The following is a 17,484-nucleotide window of genomic DNA, read 5'->3' on the forward strand; positions in this document are numbered from 1 at the left end:
TGACATCATGTGATAGTTGTGAATGAGCATCACTGTTATAAAAGGTAATGGTGTTTACTTCCAATCTTTTATGGAAACATGTCTGGCCAAGGGAAATTTTACCTTACTTGGAAGCAGTTAAGGATTGGCAACACGAAAAGCATCCAACCATAGAAAATCTGCCTCAATGATGAATTCTGTTCCACATATGTGAACATGGAAAAGAGGATGTTAAAATGATGATGGTCCAAACATGGAGTTAATAATGGCAATGATATTTTATTAAATCCTTTGTTATTTTCAAAACTAATTGAAACAAAGAAGACATGCCAAACTAAGTAAAATTGTGGCTGTCCATGCATACAGGCATGTCCTCTACATCGTTCTTTCAGCCAAGAGATCCTAGTCTTGTGGGTGCTGGTGCCACATAAAAACACCTGTAATGTACCATGTAAAAGCACCCAGTACATTTTGTAAAGTGGTTGGCATTAGGAAGAATTATATAGAAACCATGCAAAAACAAATGGGACCCAGGCAGCTCCGCAGCAGGCCAACTACTCCTGTCAAACAGGCCAACTACTCCTGTCAAACAGGCCAACTACTCCTGTCAAACTGGCCAACACATGCTGGCATGGAAAATGGATGTTAAATGATGATGATGATGGTGAAAGGCATTGTATTTCAGTAAAAGTGTGGCTAATGAAAGAGTTAAAGGAGTTTTCTTGGTATACAACCAAATACTCAAATACCCTTATATACTCTCCCACCACTTTATCAACCCATGACACTTGCAACATTACTGTAAGTGATCTATCTATGAAGCTGAGATGCTGGAACAGCCAGGTATCTTCTTAAGCATCAACAGACACTTTACTCAGATGAGAACTTTGTAGGTAATGGGCTCAACACTTCAAATACCAGGAGATGAAAAATGTTGTTTACCTGCATTTGGCAATACTTCTGCAGTTTGGTTGTTCACCCACAGATGGTGTTATGCCCCATATCTAATGAAGCATTTACAATATATGAGGGATTGAAAGAACCACGAAACAATCATTATAGAGCCGCCATTTAACCAGTATTCAGCTTTCTTTGTCAAATGTATTACGTATTTATTCCCATTGTTTTGAATTCACCATGCATTATCTTGTAGCATCAAGATTTTTAGAATTACATTGTAGGGTAGGTGTGAGAGGTTGGATCTGGTCAGTTTCAACATAAAAAAAGGTAGAATATTTCAGCTGGATATGGTCGGATTAAATGCAAAGGGTTAAGGCATCTATCTCTAGCCCAAGAATGTAGTAAGGTTAAAGCCTTGGGGGCCTAGCTTTATCCCTAAACAGACCCACAGGTTACAAAATTAAGGAGGTATTTATTTTTACCAGAGATTGCTTTAAAATTAAATTTATCTCAGAATGTCTCAGTAGGTACAGGCATGGCTGTGTAGTTAAGAAACTCGCTTACCAACCATGTGATCTTGAGTTCAATCCCACTGTACAGCACTTTGGGCAAGTATCTTCCACTATAACCCCAGACTGACCAAAGCCATGTGAATGGATCTGGTGAATGGAAACTGTGAGAAGTCCATCATATGTGTGTGTGAAATGATGATCATAAATAGGCATCACTGTCATACATACAATGTTCACTTCCTGTTTTAATATTTGTCTCCAAAGTTAAAATATGAGCTTGCTTAGAAACGGGTGAGGGTTAGCACAAGGGCATCCAGCTGTCAAAAACCAGCTTCAACAAATTTGGCCAACTCATGCAAGCATGGAAAAGTGAATGTTAAATGATGATGTTCAGTGAAACAACACGCATTCACTCGATAAAATATATTTGCATCAAGGGACCAGCCACACTGACATCTCATTCTTCCACATACACCGGCGCCAGCCAGCTCTATGAATGATGAAAATGTAGAGCAGCTCATCTGGAATAAGCAAGACACAGATGCTTGTGCTAGAAAGAAAATGTCAATCCAATATTTTGCACTCACAGGAAGTAAACAATATCTTAGATGTATATCGTATATGTAGTTGCTTACCAACATGGTTTCACATTCAGTTCTATTGCGTGGCACCTTGGGTGTTTTCTATTATAGCCATGGGCTGACCAAAGCCTTGTGAATGCATTTGGCAGCTGCAAACTGAATGAAGCCCATCATGCATGTATGTATATACATATGCGTGTGTGTTTCTTTGAGTCTTTATCTTCACATAAGAGTGATAGCTGTAACTGAGTGTCAGTCATACAAACTGTCAATTTCCAATATTTAATGAAAACATGTCTGGCCATGGAGAAATACTACCTTAATTGGAAACAGGTCAGGGTTGATGACAGGAAGGGCATCTGGCCGTAGATAATCTGCCTCCATAAACTCCACATGACTCATGTAACCACTGAAAAGTGGACATAAGAACACTGATGATGATGAAGAATAAAAAATACTTTGACTATGTTATCCCAAATTTCTTTGTTGATTTAATCAGCCCTTGGTTTAAACAAAGTTTCTCCCTCAGTTGTAGTGTTTTATTCACTTCTCTAGTAGAGCCAAAGTTGAAGTGAGAGGTGTTATCCACCACAGAAGAATGAATATGAAAAGAAGGGGGAAAACAAGGGAGAGAAATTATTTTTTCTTTTAGCTTGTGTCACTGGACTGTAGCTGTGCTAGGGCACCCACATCACAGGTTAAATCAAAGAAATTGACCCCAGTACTTATTCTATTAAATCTGGTAATTATTCTATGATGTCTCTTTTGCCAAATTGCCAAGCTATGAGGATGTAAACAAACTAACACTATAGGATAGGATCACAAACATGAATTGATGACATGATGAGTGGGCTTTTTCAAAGTTTATGCTTACAAGACAGTGGTTAGTGCATGGATTTAGAAGAAATTTGCTGAAAGTACTGCACAGTGGGACTGAACATGAAATCACATGGTTGCAAAGAAAACTTCTTAACTACTCAACCATGCCTGCAAAAATTCCTGATTCCCAAATCATTAGGTCAAAGAGGGTTCAGAATGAAATTTCACATCGGCTAAACTTTTAATTAGTTGCAGGGCCAAATAAAACTCTAAATGAGGGATTACATCAAAGAAGATACATTAACTCCAGGACTGATAAATAATTCTGGAGACTAACAAAACCTTTGAAATAGGGCTCATTTAAATCAATTGCTTCACAAAAACACTCTCCAAATTACTTACCCCTTTAGCATTCAGGTTTCTCAGTCCATTGTATTGCTTATTTATTGATATTGCTTTGAATTAATCATGCATTATCTTGTAACTTTGAGATTTCAATAATGTGATTGTTTACTTTTAGAATGACATTGTAGGGTAGGTATGACAGGTTGGATCTGGCCACTTTGAACATAAAACAGATAGAATATTAGGGCTGGATACGGCCAGTTTAAATGCTAAAGGGTTAAAGATATATGTTTGTGTAACAAAACTGATTCTTGTAAACAATACGAACCCCTACATTGGTGTTCTGCTGCAATTTTTTTGCATGTTAAACATCATCATTGTTTTAACAACTACTTTTCCATGCTTGCATGGATGAGACAGAATTTGTAGAAGGTGAATTTTCTACAGCTGGATGCCCTTCCTGTTGTCAACCCTCACCTGTTTCCAAACAAGGTAATATTTCCCCATGACTAGACATGTTTTTATGGGAGACTGAAAACAAAGGGCACTGCTTGCATGACAGTGATGCTCATTTACAACAATCATGTTAAACCAAGGCAAAGAAACAATAACCCATGCACAATGTACTTTCAGTGTCCATCTACTAAATGCAAGAGGCTTTGGTTGGCTTGAGGACAGAGAAGACCCTTGTCCAAAGTGCCATGTAGTGGGACTGAACCAGAAGCAATGTGGTTTGAAAGCCAACTTCTTACCACACAATCACACCATTAAATAATTCTCTTTTAAGCAGCATGTTGACTAATTGTGAAGTCAGCTTCACTAGAAAGTCTGGTAATTTAGCTATTATCTTAACATTGAGATCTTAGAAGACCTGTTTTGATCACAACCCCATCCAATCAAGGTAAGCATGAAGATCAGCAACAGCAAGAAATCAAGTAACCGTCGTTACTTTGGATCATTTTGCGATAAGCTTAAAAAAATTTGGAAACTGCCCCACTCTCCGAGAGCTGAGCTACTCTATTGTATCCTGAAGAAAGAAATATGTAAAAGAAAAGACCATAGGGCTACAAGTTCAGTTCCACTGCATGGAACCTTCAGCAAGTGTCTTGAGCTGACCAATGCCTTGTGAGTGAGTTTGGTAGACAAATTTTGTGGAAACCTGTCATATACATATATATATATATATATGTGCTTGTGTCTGTACCCTGCATAGCTTGAAAATCAGTGTTGGTTTGTTTCTGTCCTCTTAACTTGGCAGTTCAGCCAGAGACCAATAAAATAAGTACAAGATCTAAGTACTAAAACCTTGCAAGTCAGTGTTCCAGCATAGCTGCAGTCCAATGACTGAAACAAGTTAAAAAGATTTAGGAAGAAAACAATTAAAAAAAAAAATTAAATTACAATTCAAGAGCATGTGAAATCTATTTTATCTCTACAGGATTTGTCACAGTATTTATTATTATCATTGTTGTTGTTGTATATGTTGGCTGGTTTTTAGCTATTTGCATGAATTGCAGGAGCAAGTAAATTTACAGACTGGTTGGTGCCCTTTCTTAGTTAACTCTTCAAGCATGCAGTGGCAATGGGTTAGCTGTTTTCAGCAAGGTTGATTGACCTCCATCCCTAAGACACTGCAACATGCTTTGAAGCTGAGACAAAGACATAGCTGAGAGCAAGAAAAACAGAGCACAATACACCCCCTACCTTCGGACCCTTCATACAAAATCTCTTGCCTTTAAAGCATTAATTTATTTAACTGTCATGTACCTAATTCCTCAGAGAATAGCAAAAATTAATCCTGAAGAGATTGCTTGAGATAAAGAAATAAACGAATTTTGGGGGAAAAAATTGAAATATATGATATATATATATGGAATACAAGTTCCCTAAGGGGAATGCTGTTTTGAAATTTGTATTAGTAGATGGATGATGTTTTTGGAAATAGTTCAGCTCCTTAATAGTAAAAAGTAGGAGGCTGGAAAAAGGGTGGCATATGAAAAGCTAAACAGTAGATGTTTGAGGACACAGCAGACAGACAACTGTATAGGAGCTTAACCAGGAAGGGAAAGGCGTTATAGATATGTGTAAGGGATTTTGGAGGAAAAGACTGAACAAGAAAGCAATGGGAGAGGTAGGAGAGAGAGAAACAGACAGTGAAGGGAGATAGAGGATAAAAGGTTTACAAACTTATCTCTGCTCCTTCCCTCTCCAGCACACGCATTTTCCTTGCTATAGTTGAATGGATGGAGAGGGCAAAACAAGACTGTTTTAGTCCAGAGGTGAGGGGGGGGACATAGAGAGAAAGAACGAGAGAAAATAAGAGGGTGAGTATTGCATAGATACCATTCCTGAGTGACGGTTACCTAGCAACTAGCCACTGGGAGAATAGCTGAAGAAGCTAAACTGCAAAAAGCTTTACAGTTTAGAGAGAGAGAGAGAGAGAGGGAGAGAGAGATTTTTAAAGTCAGATGGCCAACCCCCAGAGAATAAAGGAGGAAGTAGGAAAACAGCATACACACCAAAATAGACTTATAAATTAAAATTGGAGAAAAGGTACACACACACCAGGAAAACGAAAGTGATATCTTTGATAATTCATTTTTAACGGTGGAAGATATTCTACCAGAAGGATTCCCCCCCCCCCAATCTAATAGTTACACGCTATTATTTATTTATAGCTCTATCTACTTCGAGTTACACAGTTAAAAACAAATCTTGATTTCCATTTCTTGTCACTAACTTGAGGTACATCAAGTGCGTCTGTTAAAGTTGGCGAAGGTGAGAACAAGGGTTAGGGTGAAGCTACGCCGTTCCATTCAAAGCACTCCTGCGTCGCGTCACCGCACTACTTCTCTGATTCTCTATGTTCCCTGTTTTGAGTTTCGCGAGTGGTTTTAGCCTTAAAATATAGGCACTTCGCTTCAGAGGAGACGGAGAACCAGCGCGCTTCGTGGAGTGGATAGATGGCTGGCTAGGTATATATACAAACGGATAGAAAGATAGATGTGTAGGGAATACCATGAATTCACTACTTGTCAAGTTGTACTGCCGCCACCACCACAATAACAACCATCATCACTATAAGTGTCAGTATGGAGCAGCAGCAGCGATAGGGGTTGGAAGAAGAAGAAAACTCTAACCACCACTACCATCACATAAAATCGCCATCAGCACCACCTTAACCAACATAGCCATCACAACAACCACCTCAAGCTTGAGTATGAGTAAGAGAGAGAGAGAAAGGGAAGGGGATGTGTGATGAAAGGGAAAACGTGCAAACACACGAGGTGAAAGCAGGAGAATGGCGGGATGTGGCAATGGTATGTGAAAAACAGTAGACAGCGGACATTAAGTCCAGCCCAAATCATACCATCAACACCACTACAATGACTATAACCACCACCACCACAATCACCGTCACTGTCAAATAATACAAAACCATTGGGTTCTAATTATTCATGTTCTTTTTTTTTTCCTCTCTCGCGGCAAGGAATTTAGGTCGTCAGCTCAGTGGACAGAATAATAAGAGGACACTTTACTTATTTCACAGATGTTGGCGAGGGTGGGGGAAGATGTTTGTGTGTACGTATATATATATATGTGTGTGTGTGTGTGCAGACTTTCGGAATAGCTACCACAAATAAAATGGAATTTCTTGTGTGTGTGTGTGTGGGGGGATTTACCGTTTCTTTTCATTTTAAAATACCCCAGCTTCTAAAAACGTAATTCGCATTAAAATGTTTTGAGAATATATACACACACACATTAATTTTCCGTTCCCTAGCTCTAATATACATATATTGGTTTTTCACCTCTGCACACCCCTTCAATTAAACCACCTAAGTGACAATCTCCTGCTTCTGCCACTCCCTAGTTCCAACTTTCTCGCAACGTATACTACTAATAGGTCCCAGAGATTGAAGTCTCCAAATATGCATATATATATATATATATATATATATATATATAAAAGCAACATATCATATCAACATATTGACATATGTTTTTACGAAGAAATTTTTCCAATTTATTGTTATGGCATAATTACCCACCCGAGACAGAACAGAATCACACGAGTTCACATAAAGAATCTTGAAAACGAAATCCTTCAGATTTGAAGTCATAGTAAGAGGGAAAGTAATTACGTGAAAAGTTTGGTGGGATTGCTATATAAGATAATTCAATTTATTGATAAATTTAATATTTAAAATTTTAGTTATTTCTTAAAAATGTAAATGCGCAACATGTCTTATGTGGTTAAGTTCGTTTCTAGTACATAGCACATTGAGAAAGTGTCTTGACCAATGTATGTACGTATGTATGTAGGTGACAAGACGTGCTGGAGACAAATTATCAATTTCATTGTTCTCTATACTTTAGATTGGTTAAAAGTTTGGTATAGGAATAATTACAGCCTGACTGTCTTCTCATAACTTTCTGAAAAGCCCATGCTTTAAAAAAAAATTTGCAGTTATACGCTTTCGAGGGTGTTGATTACGACAACTATGGAATAAAATTAAGGGAAGAATTTTCCGATAATCCTTTCTCTTTCCCGTGTTTGTTTATCGTCCTCGATTTCCGTAACATCAGCGTTTTTCACATTTTCACCAGATTCATGTTTGAAATATTAACATTTCATACTCTATTGTCAAAAACTATTTCTACAAGAAATTTAAAAAATATGCATTTTAAAGAGAATTATGAAGAAATAAAGTCCAGGTATGACGGTGGTTGGTGAATGATGTGAAACACTTTCTCAAAAAAAAAAAAAAAAATTCAACACAATTGTAATCTACACCGTTAAAAATGTATATCTTGTAAAATCTCATTGCAAGAAATTCTGAGGAATCAAAAAATAGTTATACCTTTGTACCGGCCAATTTACGTTGTTTGCAAACAATGAATGCAGTGATAGTACAATAAAAAGAGACAAGTTAAAAAATACGGTAAATAATAATATCCATAACAATAATCCTTTCTACTATAGGCAGACGGCCTGGAATTTTAAGGGAAGGAGCTAATCAATTACATCGACCATAGTGCTCAACTGGTACCTATTTTATCGACCACGAAAGGATGAATGACAAAGTCGACGGTATTTGATTCCAAAGCGTAGACAGACGAAATGCCACTAAGCATTTTGTCCGGCGTGCTAACGATTCTACCAGCTTCCCAATCCTTTCTACCATAGGAAAAAGGTTTCAAATTTTGTGGGAGGGGCATAGTCGATTACGTCGACCCCCAGTACTAGATTGGTACTTATTTTATCGACCTCGGAGGATGACAGGCGATACCGACCTCAGTGGAATTTGAACTCTGAACTTAAAGAACCGGAAGAAATGCCGCTAAGCAATTTTTTTATCGCCTCCGAAAGGATGAAAGGTAAAGATCAGAGACGATGGTCATCAGTAGAAACGACAGAATGAAGAGATGAGGAGGTGAGAATGAGAGAAAAGCGAAAACGCTGAGCGGAAGTAAATAAGGGGAGAGCACTGTGTCACACACACTTGTCTTCGGTCAAATGGCGAGCAGAGGAGTCGGGGAGGTGATGCTAGAATTGTAATAATTTCAAGTTCATAGCGATGTGTCAACGGTTATCTAGGTATACAATATGCTTAAACAAGAAAAAAAAAAAAAAAAAGGACAGAAATGTCAACAAAACACATCAAAATCGGACATCTATTTTGACAGAACGATCACCGAAAGCGAACGGATTAAAAACGAAATGAATAAAGACAAAAACACACACACAGAGCCTGCATAATAGATGAACAAGGAGTGATATTAACCAACTTTTAATCGTACCTTTAGCCACCTGCAACTGTCCTCCGTTAAGCTGTACCCTTTCGTCGAAGAATCCTTTAGCCATTTTATGAAAAACCCACATCCCAGATTTCCCTGTCTATATTCATATCAACCCACCAAGCACATGTCTGTCTCTTTTAAAACAGTGATTATATTGCTGCTGCTGCTGCTAGTATTGCTACTGCTGCTGGCGTTGCCGCTGCTACTGTTGTTGCTGCTGCTGCTGCTACTATTAATTCTTTAACTGTTGTTGTTGGTGTTGTCTTCCACCACCACCACTACTATCAACTACCATCGTTGCTGATGTCGAAGACCACATCGGCTATGCTATGTTAACAAAGCTTAAATGACAGTATCTATATTACAGTAAACTACATGCGCTGGAGCTTGTCCTTTTAATTGCAGACTTTTCTACACCGTAAATTCGCAAGAGATTAATCCAACGATGACTAGAACAAGATCGCTGGAAATAAATAAACAGACGTTATGATAAATAAATGCTGGATGCTATTTAGGAAGGTTATGCACTCTATGAAGAAAAAGAAATCACAAACGGTCTAAACCCCTTCCCCCCATGAAAACATTCTAAATAGTTTATCCTCACCATACGAAATTCGCATCAATTAGAAGACACAAACATATCTACGTATATATAGATAGATATATACTTGTCTGTGTTTGTACCCCCCCCCTCGTTGACAACCAGTTTTGGTGTGTTTACGTCCCCGTAACTTAGCGGTTCGGCAAAGAAGAGCAATAGACAAAGTACTAGGCTTCAAAAAAAAAATGTCTTGGGGTCGATTTGTTCGACTAAAACCTTGAAGGTAGTGCTCCAGCATGGTCGCAGTCTAATGACTGAAACAAGTAAAAGAATATCTATTTATATCTATCTATACATACAGAGGAAAGGAAATAGTGATGCTGAGAAAGTGGGACGCACACACGTGTGTGTATGTGTCCCACTTTCTCGCACACCTTTGTACAGTGTTATCACTATCATTAGCATTGCTTTCAATCATTTATCCCTTTCATTATCATCAGTTAACCATCATCATCAACATGAACATAATAAAACAATCAAAGGTGTACATACATGTGTATGAGTGTGTAAATGTTTTTATGTGGAGTTATAAAAACAATTTAATATACAACTATATATATATAACTACCATATTGAATAGTAAATATATAAAAAAAAATACTTCAGAGTAAATAAGAGCATGTAGGTACAGTCACGTGTTCTTTCTTTCTAAAGAGTAAGAGAGAGAGAGAGAAGGGAGAACCACACATACCCTCTCTCTCTCTCTCTCTCTTTGTCGCTCACGCATTTACTGATTGTCTGGGGATAAAGAAGAGCGAAATGGCTGGAGAATGATTATGCTGAAGATGAACTTACCAACTGGACAGTAAAGAGACCACAATAAAGACTAATCATTCTCCGTCCCTTCCTGCTCTCCATCCCCCCACCTCCACCCATCTCCACACCCACGCCACCTCTACTTGTCTTTGAATGCCAATCCCACCTTGTCCACTAAAGCTACAGATATTCCCCTCCTTCCACTCCCACACTTTATAACTTTAGTATCGTCTTCGTCGTCGTCACCATCACCGCCGCCGCCGCCACCACCACCACCATCATCATCATCATCAGCCGCTCAACCGATCTCCCCCATCCCTTTGCACTGGTAGTCCAATATCTTTTGAACTCTTCCAACATTGGACCTCGAGGCAGTCAGTCAGTCAAGTCAGTGAGTGAGTGAGCACAGCCTGACTAACCAGTGTTTATTTAGCTCTAAAGCAAATAGGCAGAAATAGCCAGCTGCCTGCCTGTCTATCTACCTACCTACCAACCAACCTACCTACCTACCTACCAACTTACCTACTCGCCCCACCTACATACATACCTACCTACGCTTCCTTTACACAATTGATAGGCATACACTACAACAACAATAATAATAATAACTGGACTCCTCCTCCTCCTGCACGCTGGCCTGGACAGAAAATTGATCAGACAGTTGTCATGGCAACCAGACGTTGGATGGGGCAAGGTAGGGGATGGGAAAGAGAGAGAGAGAGGAAGGGAGAGAGGCATTCTTAGGCAGCTGAGCTTTTTAAAAAGCACAGCATTGTTGTGCTGGGTGAGGAAGGATCAAGGATGATTTGAAATGAAAAGAGAAGCCTGCATGCGGTTGCCAATGCAATAAAAAAGCATATAGAGTTACACACCTACTAAGGGAGACCTACCAAGCACTCAGAAGCCAGTATTTCTTTTCTTTTTCTAGGTACGCACAGGAATAGTTTGATCACGCGCAGTCGATCATCCTTCAAATCGTACTATACCATCTTCAAAAAGGAAAGGCACATTGGATAATATAGTCCCTAATATAAAAGCCTACGTAATGGCTGTGGTACGGCGAAGTTTTCTTCTTTTTTTGACCGCGCTGTGTGGTAACCAAATTGTGCATATGGAGAGACAACACGACTGAGGTCTTTAAAATGTTTCAGTTGAGGGATCTTTCCTGTTTGGCTGTCACTTTTCAATTTTTTCAATTTTTGATCCAATTGATTTCATATTTGGTGTATTGATATAGTTTTGTAAAGAAATCATTGACATGAAATTCATTTTCGCCATAAATCAATAAATAAAGAATTAATAACTTTTAAAGTTTGCAAATTTTGGGTAATTTTAGCCAATCGAAAGCCACAGACACGTAGGTGCCTGTTTCAATAGTAACAAGCCAAGCTGTTACCAAGCTGTTTACCCATGTGGTCATTTTTTATTTATTAATTGCTTAAAACACATGTGGTATGAGGTGTTCGTGATATATGCTTAAAATAATAGCTAAATAGGCCTTAAATCACGCACCAAATTTTTTTGTGTTTGGTTTTTGCATAATCGTGTGAATTCCCGTGAGAATACAAATTGGCAAAATTTTTCTGAAAATTCTAAAAAAAATATATATATATATATATATATATATATATAAGTTATGAGGGGTTATATGGCACGCGTAAAAAAAATTCCGCCAATATTTCATTTATTTACAGTTGACAACACGTGCAGTCACTCACAAAATGACAGCTTCCAGATCCTGTTTTCTGACAGGGTAAAAATGAAACCTCTAACTTTTTAAAAGGGTTTTTTTTTTCTGGAAAAAGTAAATTAGCCGATGAGATTCGGCGTGGAAAATTACACCAATATACCAAATTTTAAAATTCCCCCAGGTGCAGCCAAACAGAAAAGATCCCAGGTGAGTTGAGTAACAGGAATGGTCTTGATCCAACAAACCTAACAAATGAGAGATTCTAAATCATACGCTCGCTGTCCTGTCACGAACAGCAGTTGATTATCTTTAAAATAGCACAATATCACCTTCAAAATTAAAGGTACATTGGATAATGTAACCTTTGATATAAAAAGCAAAGGCGTGGCGAGGGTTTGGGCTGCCCTATGCAGTAGCCAATTCGAGTGTTCTTTAAACGCAGCATACTTCGATTACAGCAATTGCCCCTCTCCATTCCAAAGTGGCCACCCAGCCGAATCAATAGACTACCAAGCACATCCAAAGTTATACCGCCGTATGATGGTCAGGATGGGATGTTTTCGATAATAGTTCTGCTCAGTCATAGCTGTCTTGGGGATAAACAACAGCAGATTGTTCCAACAAACTTAATGGGTGATTTGGCCCTTTTCCCATACTTCAATGCAATATTATTTGTTGGATACAAAACTTCAGGTTAATAACGGACTTCGAAGGAAACGATACTTATGCCTTTAGTAAAAGACATTGGCAACAAAACTGAAGTGAGACAACTCCATTCCGTACAGAATCGCAACCAGAATTAATGGAAACAGTGGACATAAAAGAATTTCATTTGGAAATTTAAAAGTTCAAAATATTTCTATAACTGTTGAAGCTGTGTTCCTAAAAAAATGGTTTCCAAATTAGACATGAGTTCAAGAATTTTAAGTGGAAGAGGGATTAGTTAATACAATTGATCCCGATACCCCACTGGTACTTTTATTTTATAGAATCCACAAGGATGAATGACAAACTTGACCTGGGTGGGATTTGAAACCAGAACGTAAAATGTCGGAATAAATACTGCATGACATTTTGTCCGACGCTCTAACGATCCTGCCAGAGCTTACCGCCCTGTCGTGCTTTTAAAAGTAAAAACGATTTGGGGTTAGTTCTTATCTTGAATTCGAAACTGTTGCTCCAGTTAGCACTGAGATATCTGTGAACAAAGAAAGGCTTGAGACGGTACCAAAATACCATATTTCCCGGCATGAGTGACGCACTTCTTCCTCACTCTCAAAGAGAGAGAGAGGGGGGGGAATCACCCCGGGTCCTATATAAAAAGTTGTGTCAATGTGACATGCTTTAATGTACTACAAACTATTTTCCTTGAACATGCACTGTTGAAATTGGAGTGCGTCTAACATGCCCGTACATCAAATACGGTACTTTAAAAAGAAATTAGTACCTTGCTCCAGTTTTAATGACTATTTAAGAGTATATACCTAGTATCTTATTCAATACCTGTAAAAGTTTGATAGATTTAAAAAAAACAAAAGTGACTCGGGAGCGAGTATAGATAGTTGCTTTCGGTACCTATATAGTCGTGAGCAGACACAGACACCCTCTCCATATGCTCGACGTTGACTCAGTGAAACGCGGAAAGAGGTTGATACTCCCTACAGCTATGTAGACTGGAGCAACGTGAAATAACATGCCTTGCTCAAGGACATAGTCCACTGCTCAGTTCAGGAATTGGACTCTCGATCTTATACGATCATGAGCCGAACACTCTCATCGTTTGGCCACGCGCCTTTAACTGAAGTAGAATTACATACCTTGTCTAACAAATACGGCAAGATTGGTACAAGATTTGAAACCAAGACTTACATAGTTGACTGTCTAATAAAAACCCACGTCCGTTTGGCTATTTTGTTCATATATTTCAAATGGATAACAATAGAATGGATATCTAGGCACAGGCGTGGCTGTGTGGTAAGAAATGTATTTCCCAACTACATGGTTCCACGTTCAGTCCCAATGCGTGGCACCTTGGGCAAATGTCTTCTACTATAGCTCCGGGCCGACCAAAGCCTTGTGAGTGGCTTTGTTAGACGGAAACTAAAATGAAACCCGTTGTATATATATATTGTGTGTTTGTATGTGCCTCCAGTTCCGCTTGACAACCAGTGTTGGTGTGTTTACGTCCCTGAAACTTAGCAGTTAAGCAAGTGGGAGTGATAGAATAGGTACTAGGCTTAACAAAAAAAATAAGTACTGGAGTCGATTCATTCGACTGGAAATTCTTCAAGGTGGTGCCTTAGCATGGCCACAGTCTAATGACTGAAACAAGAAAAAGATAAAAGATCTTCAGTACGTAAAACGAAATAATTTATTTTAAATCGATACTTAAAAACCTTCACTAATTCATATATAACATAAATATTCAGACGTTTCATGAAATGGATGTACATCACCGTCAATGAGAAAAAAAGAAAGAAAAGAAAAGAAAGAAAATATCAAATGCAATTAAAAAAAAGTAATAATATCGCAAGTGATGAATTTTGCTCTACTTTCCCCTCCATCTTCCTTTGCAATGAAGTGTGTGTGTGTTAAAACAGCCATCCACTGCAGCTGTCAATGCACACACATACACACAGAGTCTATGAATACAGAATTGATTGCAATTTAGAAGAGATACAACGAATGAAACGGAGCTGACACATGGATGTTACACAGTGAAGAGGACACAAGATGAATAGACAATCGAGTGAAATGGTTTCACTAATGCAATTGAGTGGACAATAAGTGTATGTGTGAGGAATTAGGTAACAACGACATGACTTAACTCTTCACAACGACAAATAATTAAATAATTATATCATTTTTGCAGCGACCACCAACGACAAGATGTTAATACCACAATTAAAATTATGTTTAAATCAGACGACTGTCTTTGAAATTGAAGACGTGAGCTATACTTTAAAAGGTAAGGATGGTGTTTCTGGGTGGATAAATGTTATGGATTTCAAACACAAACTACTTTTCCATCGTATTGTGGCGAGACAATCGCTTATCCGTCGAGAACAGGTACTAAATCTTTCAAGAGTGTTACCTGCAAACGTGTTTTATGGTAGCCCCTTAATGTCACAAGTCATCAACTTACTTCTAAAGCTGAGAACCAATTCGCCTATGTTGACAATGCTCTTAGGAAGTGGTCAGGTTTTATAAACATTCACCTTCATTTATCACATCAATGTCAAGTTTCTTTTCAATAATCTATACACACATTTTGTGTGTGTGCGTAGAAATGCAATAGTGGTCAATTAAACCGGATATCAATTCAATCAGAACAATTCTATGTCACACAATTCTATGTACACCTAGGCTACGTCAGGTGTTCTGCCGCCATGTGTCTATGTATTCTTTACAGGAAAGAAATTAACAGTGACTTTGAGATTTTAGCTGTTATCTGTCTATCTAATCTCTTCGATATTATTTATTCACAACCATCGGAACGCGAAGCGCTCCTCACAAACAGAAGTTCGTGAGATGGCTGTGATCTGTAAACAGTTTTGAGTAGGAACCGGAAAGAGAAAAATGAAAACGTAATGCGCATGTGCATACCGGATACATAAAACGGAAGATAATAAAAACGCAATGCACATGTCAAACAAGTTATATGATGGTCTGTAAAGGCGGCGAGCTGGCAGAAACGTTAGCACGCCTCCGCTGTTTTTCAAGTTGTACGTGAGGCAGTTTGACGTTATTTTTCACGGTGTTAACATAATTTATTTTGTGTCTGTGTTTTAAACACTTTGTTAATTGTTTTTGTGCTGCTTTGTAGCAATTTGTTTGTGCTTTCTCTCCTATTTTGGGGAGAGTTAGCTACGGAGAAAAAGAAGCCTGTTTTTTCAGACCTTGGTGGGTCTAAACTATCGTTGTCAGAAGAACTGCTTAGAGCAATAGGAAAAATGGATGAAATAATTAAGAAAGATGAAAAAAAGAAAAGCTTCACGAAAGTGACAAAACAGGAGGAAGAGGAGATTGACATCAAGAAAATCAGTAATTTTAAAAATCTGACCTGTAGAGAGGGGTACAATGTGGAGTTGTCCCCTCCAAAGGAAATGTTGGAGGGTGTCAGAGAGAGTAGTTGCATGCAGGACATTCTCAGCGAAGGCAAGTAGGATTGAAAACGTAAAAACGGCTCAAATAGAAAAGGTACTAAGGCCCATGTGGTGGGATATTATCTTTGTAAGGTGCAGTGGAGGTGAGGTTCGCAAGGAAGCGGGCGGTGGGGACAGTAGAGGACGGGGTAGTGGTGTTGTTGCCCACTTGTATGGGCAGAAGGGCAACTGGGATTGGAGTTGAAGGTATTCCACCGAAGTGGACGTGGCCTGGGTGGCGGCCGCGGTCCTCGAGGGAGGTGAGGACGATGTAGCGGTGCTCCAGGCCGCGGGATGTGGAGGGGAGAGACACTCGAGATGGCGGTGCAGGCATCGGCGAAAGCCTTGGAGGAGATAGCAGAGATAGTCTTGTTTGATGAGGCAGAGATGTGGGGGAGGAAAACAATTACATACAAAACATTTTCAACGAAAGCGGGCAGAATTGAGAATGTAAACTCAAGTCAAATAGAAAAAGTGTTGGGCGGTGAAGGACAGTTCACTCTAATGGTTAAGTAGTTAGACTTAAGCCAAGTATGAAATTATTATTATGACAAAAAACAAAAAGCAAGCAAGACAAAACAGTCATTTATCTAGTAAACCCACTTGTCGTAGAATCTATAATAGATTTTCCAGATTGTGGCACGACATAGCCTTTATAAAGAGAGGAATGAGATTTGGTACAGTAGAGGTGAGGTTCACGAAAGAACAAAATGTAAAGAAACAGGCAGCGAAGGCAATAAAGGATGAAGAAGTGGTGTTGTTGCCCACTTATATGGACAGACGGGCAACAAGGATTAAAGTCGAAGGTATTCCATCCGAAATACACGTGGCCTGGGTAGCGGCCGCAGTCCTTAAAGGAAATGAGGAGGATATAGCAGTGCTCCAGGTCACGGGAACCAGATGTGAAATGTGGAAAGGAAAGACACTTGAGATGACGGTACAAGCATCAAGGGAAATCTTAGAAAATATAGCAGAAATAATCTCGTTTGATGAAACGGAAAAGAGGTTCAAGGTGGATGGCAGAGTCCCTAGATGTTATGTGGTCTAAAGGGCCACATTAGAGTGAACTGACCTTCACCGCCAGAAAAAAAAGTAGAAGAACGGACAAAGAAAACGGAGGAACATGCAGAGATGATAGAAAAAGAAGAGAAAAAAGTACCAGAGGAAGAAACATGGAAAGTGGCAGGCGGGGGAAACCGAAGAAAGCAAGTGATTTGAACTTTAAATCCCAACCCACACCCACCCTTCCCCACAGACACCGAGACTAACCATTCCTCTCCGACACGAAAACAAAAAAAGAAACACACACACTAGAACTCTCAAACTCCCCCTCCCAGACAAAAAAGAAATG

At 38.9% G+C, this 17,484-nt stretch overlaps 1 protein-coding gene across 4 annotated transcripts in view; it reads right to left on the reverse strand.

Moving 5' to 3' along the window:
* Window positions 1–17,484, reverse strand: part of LOC115224044 (mucin-5AC) — a 426,655-nt gene that overhangs the window by 54,680 nt on the left and 354,491 nt on the right. Inside the window, exon 1 of one of the 4 annotated variants that reach the window (XM_029794860.2) lies at window positions 8,942–9,123. The exons of the other annotated variants lie outside the window; for them this stretch is intronic. The gene's annotated coding sequence lies outside the window, so the exon portion shown is untranslated. Of the gene's footprint in view, window positions 1–8,941; window positions 9,124–17,484 lie in introns of those variants that run through there. 4 annotated transcript variants of the gene reach the window in all.

The sequence above is a fragment of the Octopus sinensis genome, linkage group LG2 (genome assembly GCF_006345805.1).
Source record: "Octopus sinensis linkage group LG2, ASM634580v1, whole genome shotgun sequence".
NCBI classification, from domain to species: Eukaryota; Metazoa; Mollusca; class Cephalopoda; order Octopoda; family Octopodidae; genus Octopus; species Octopus sinensis.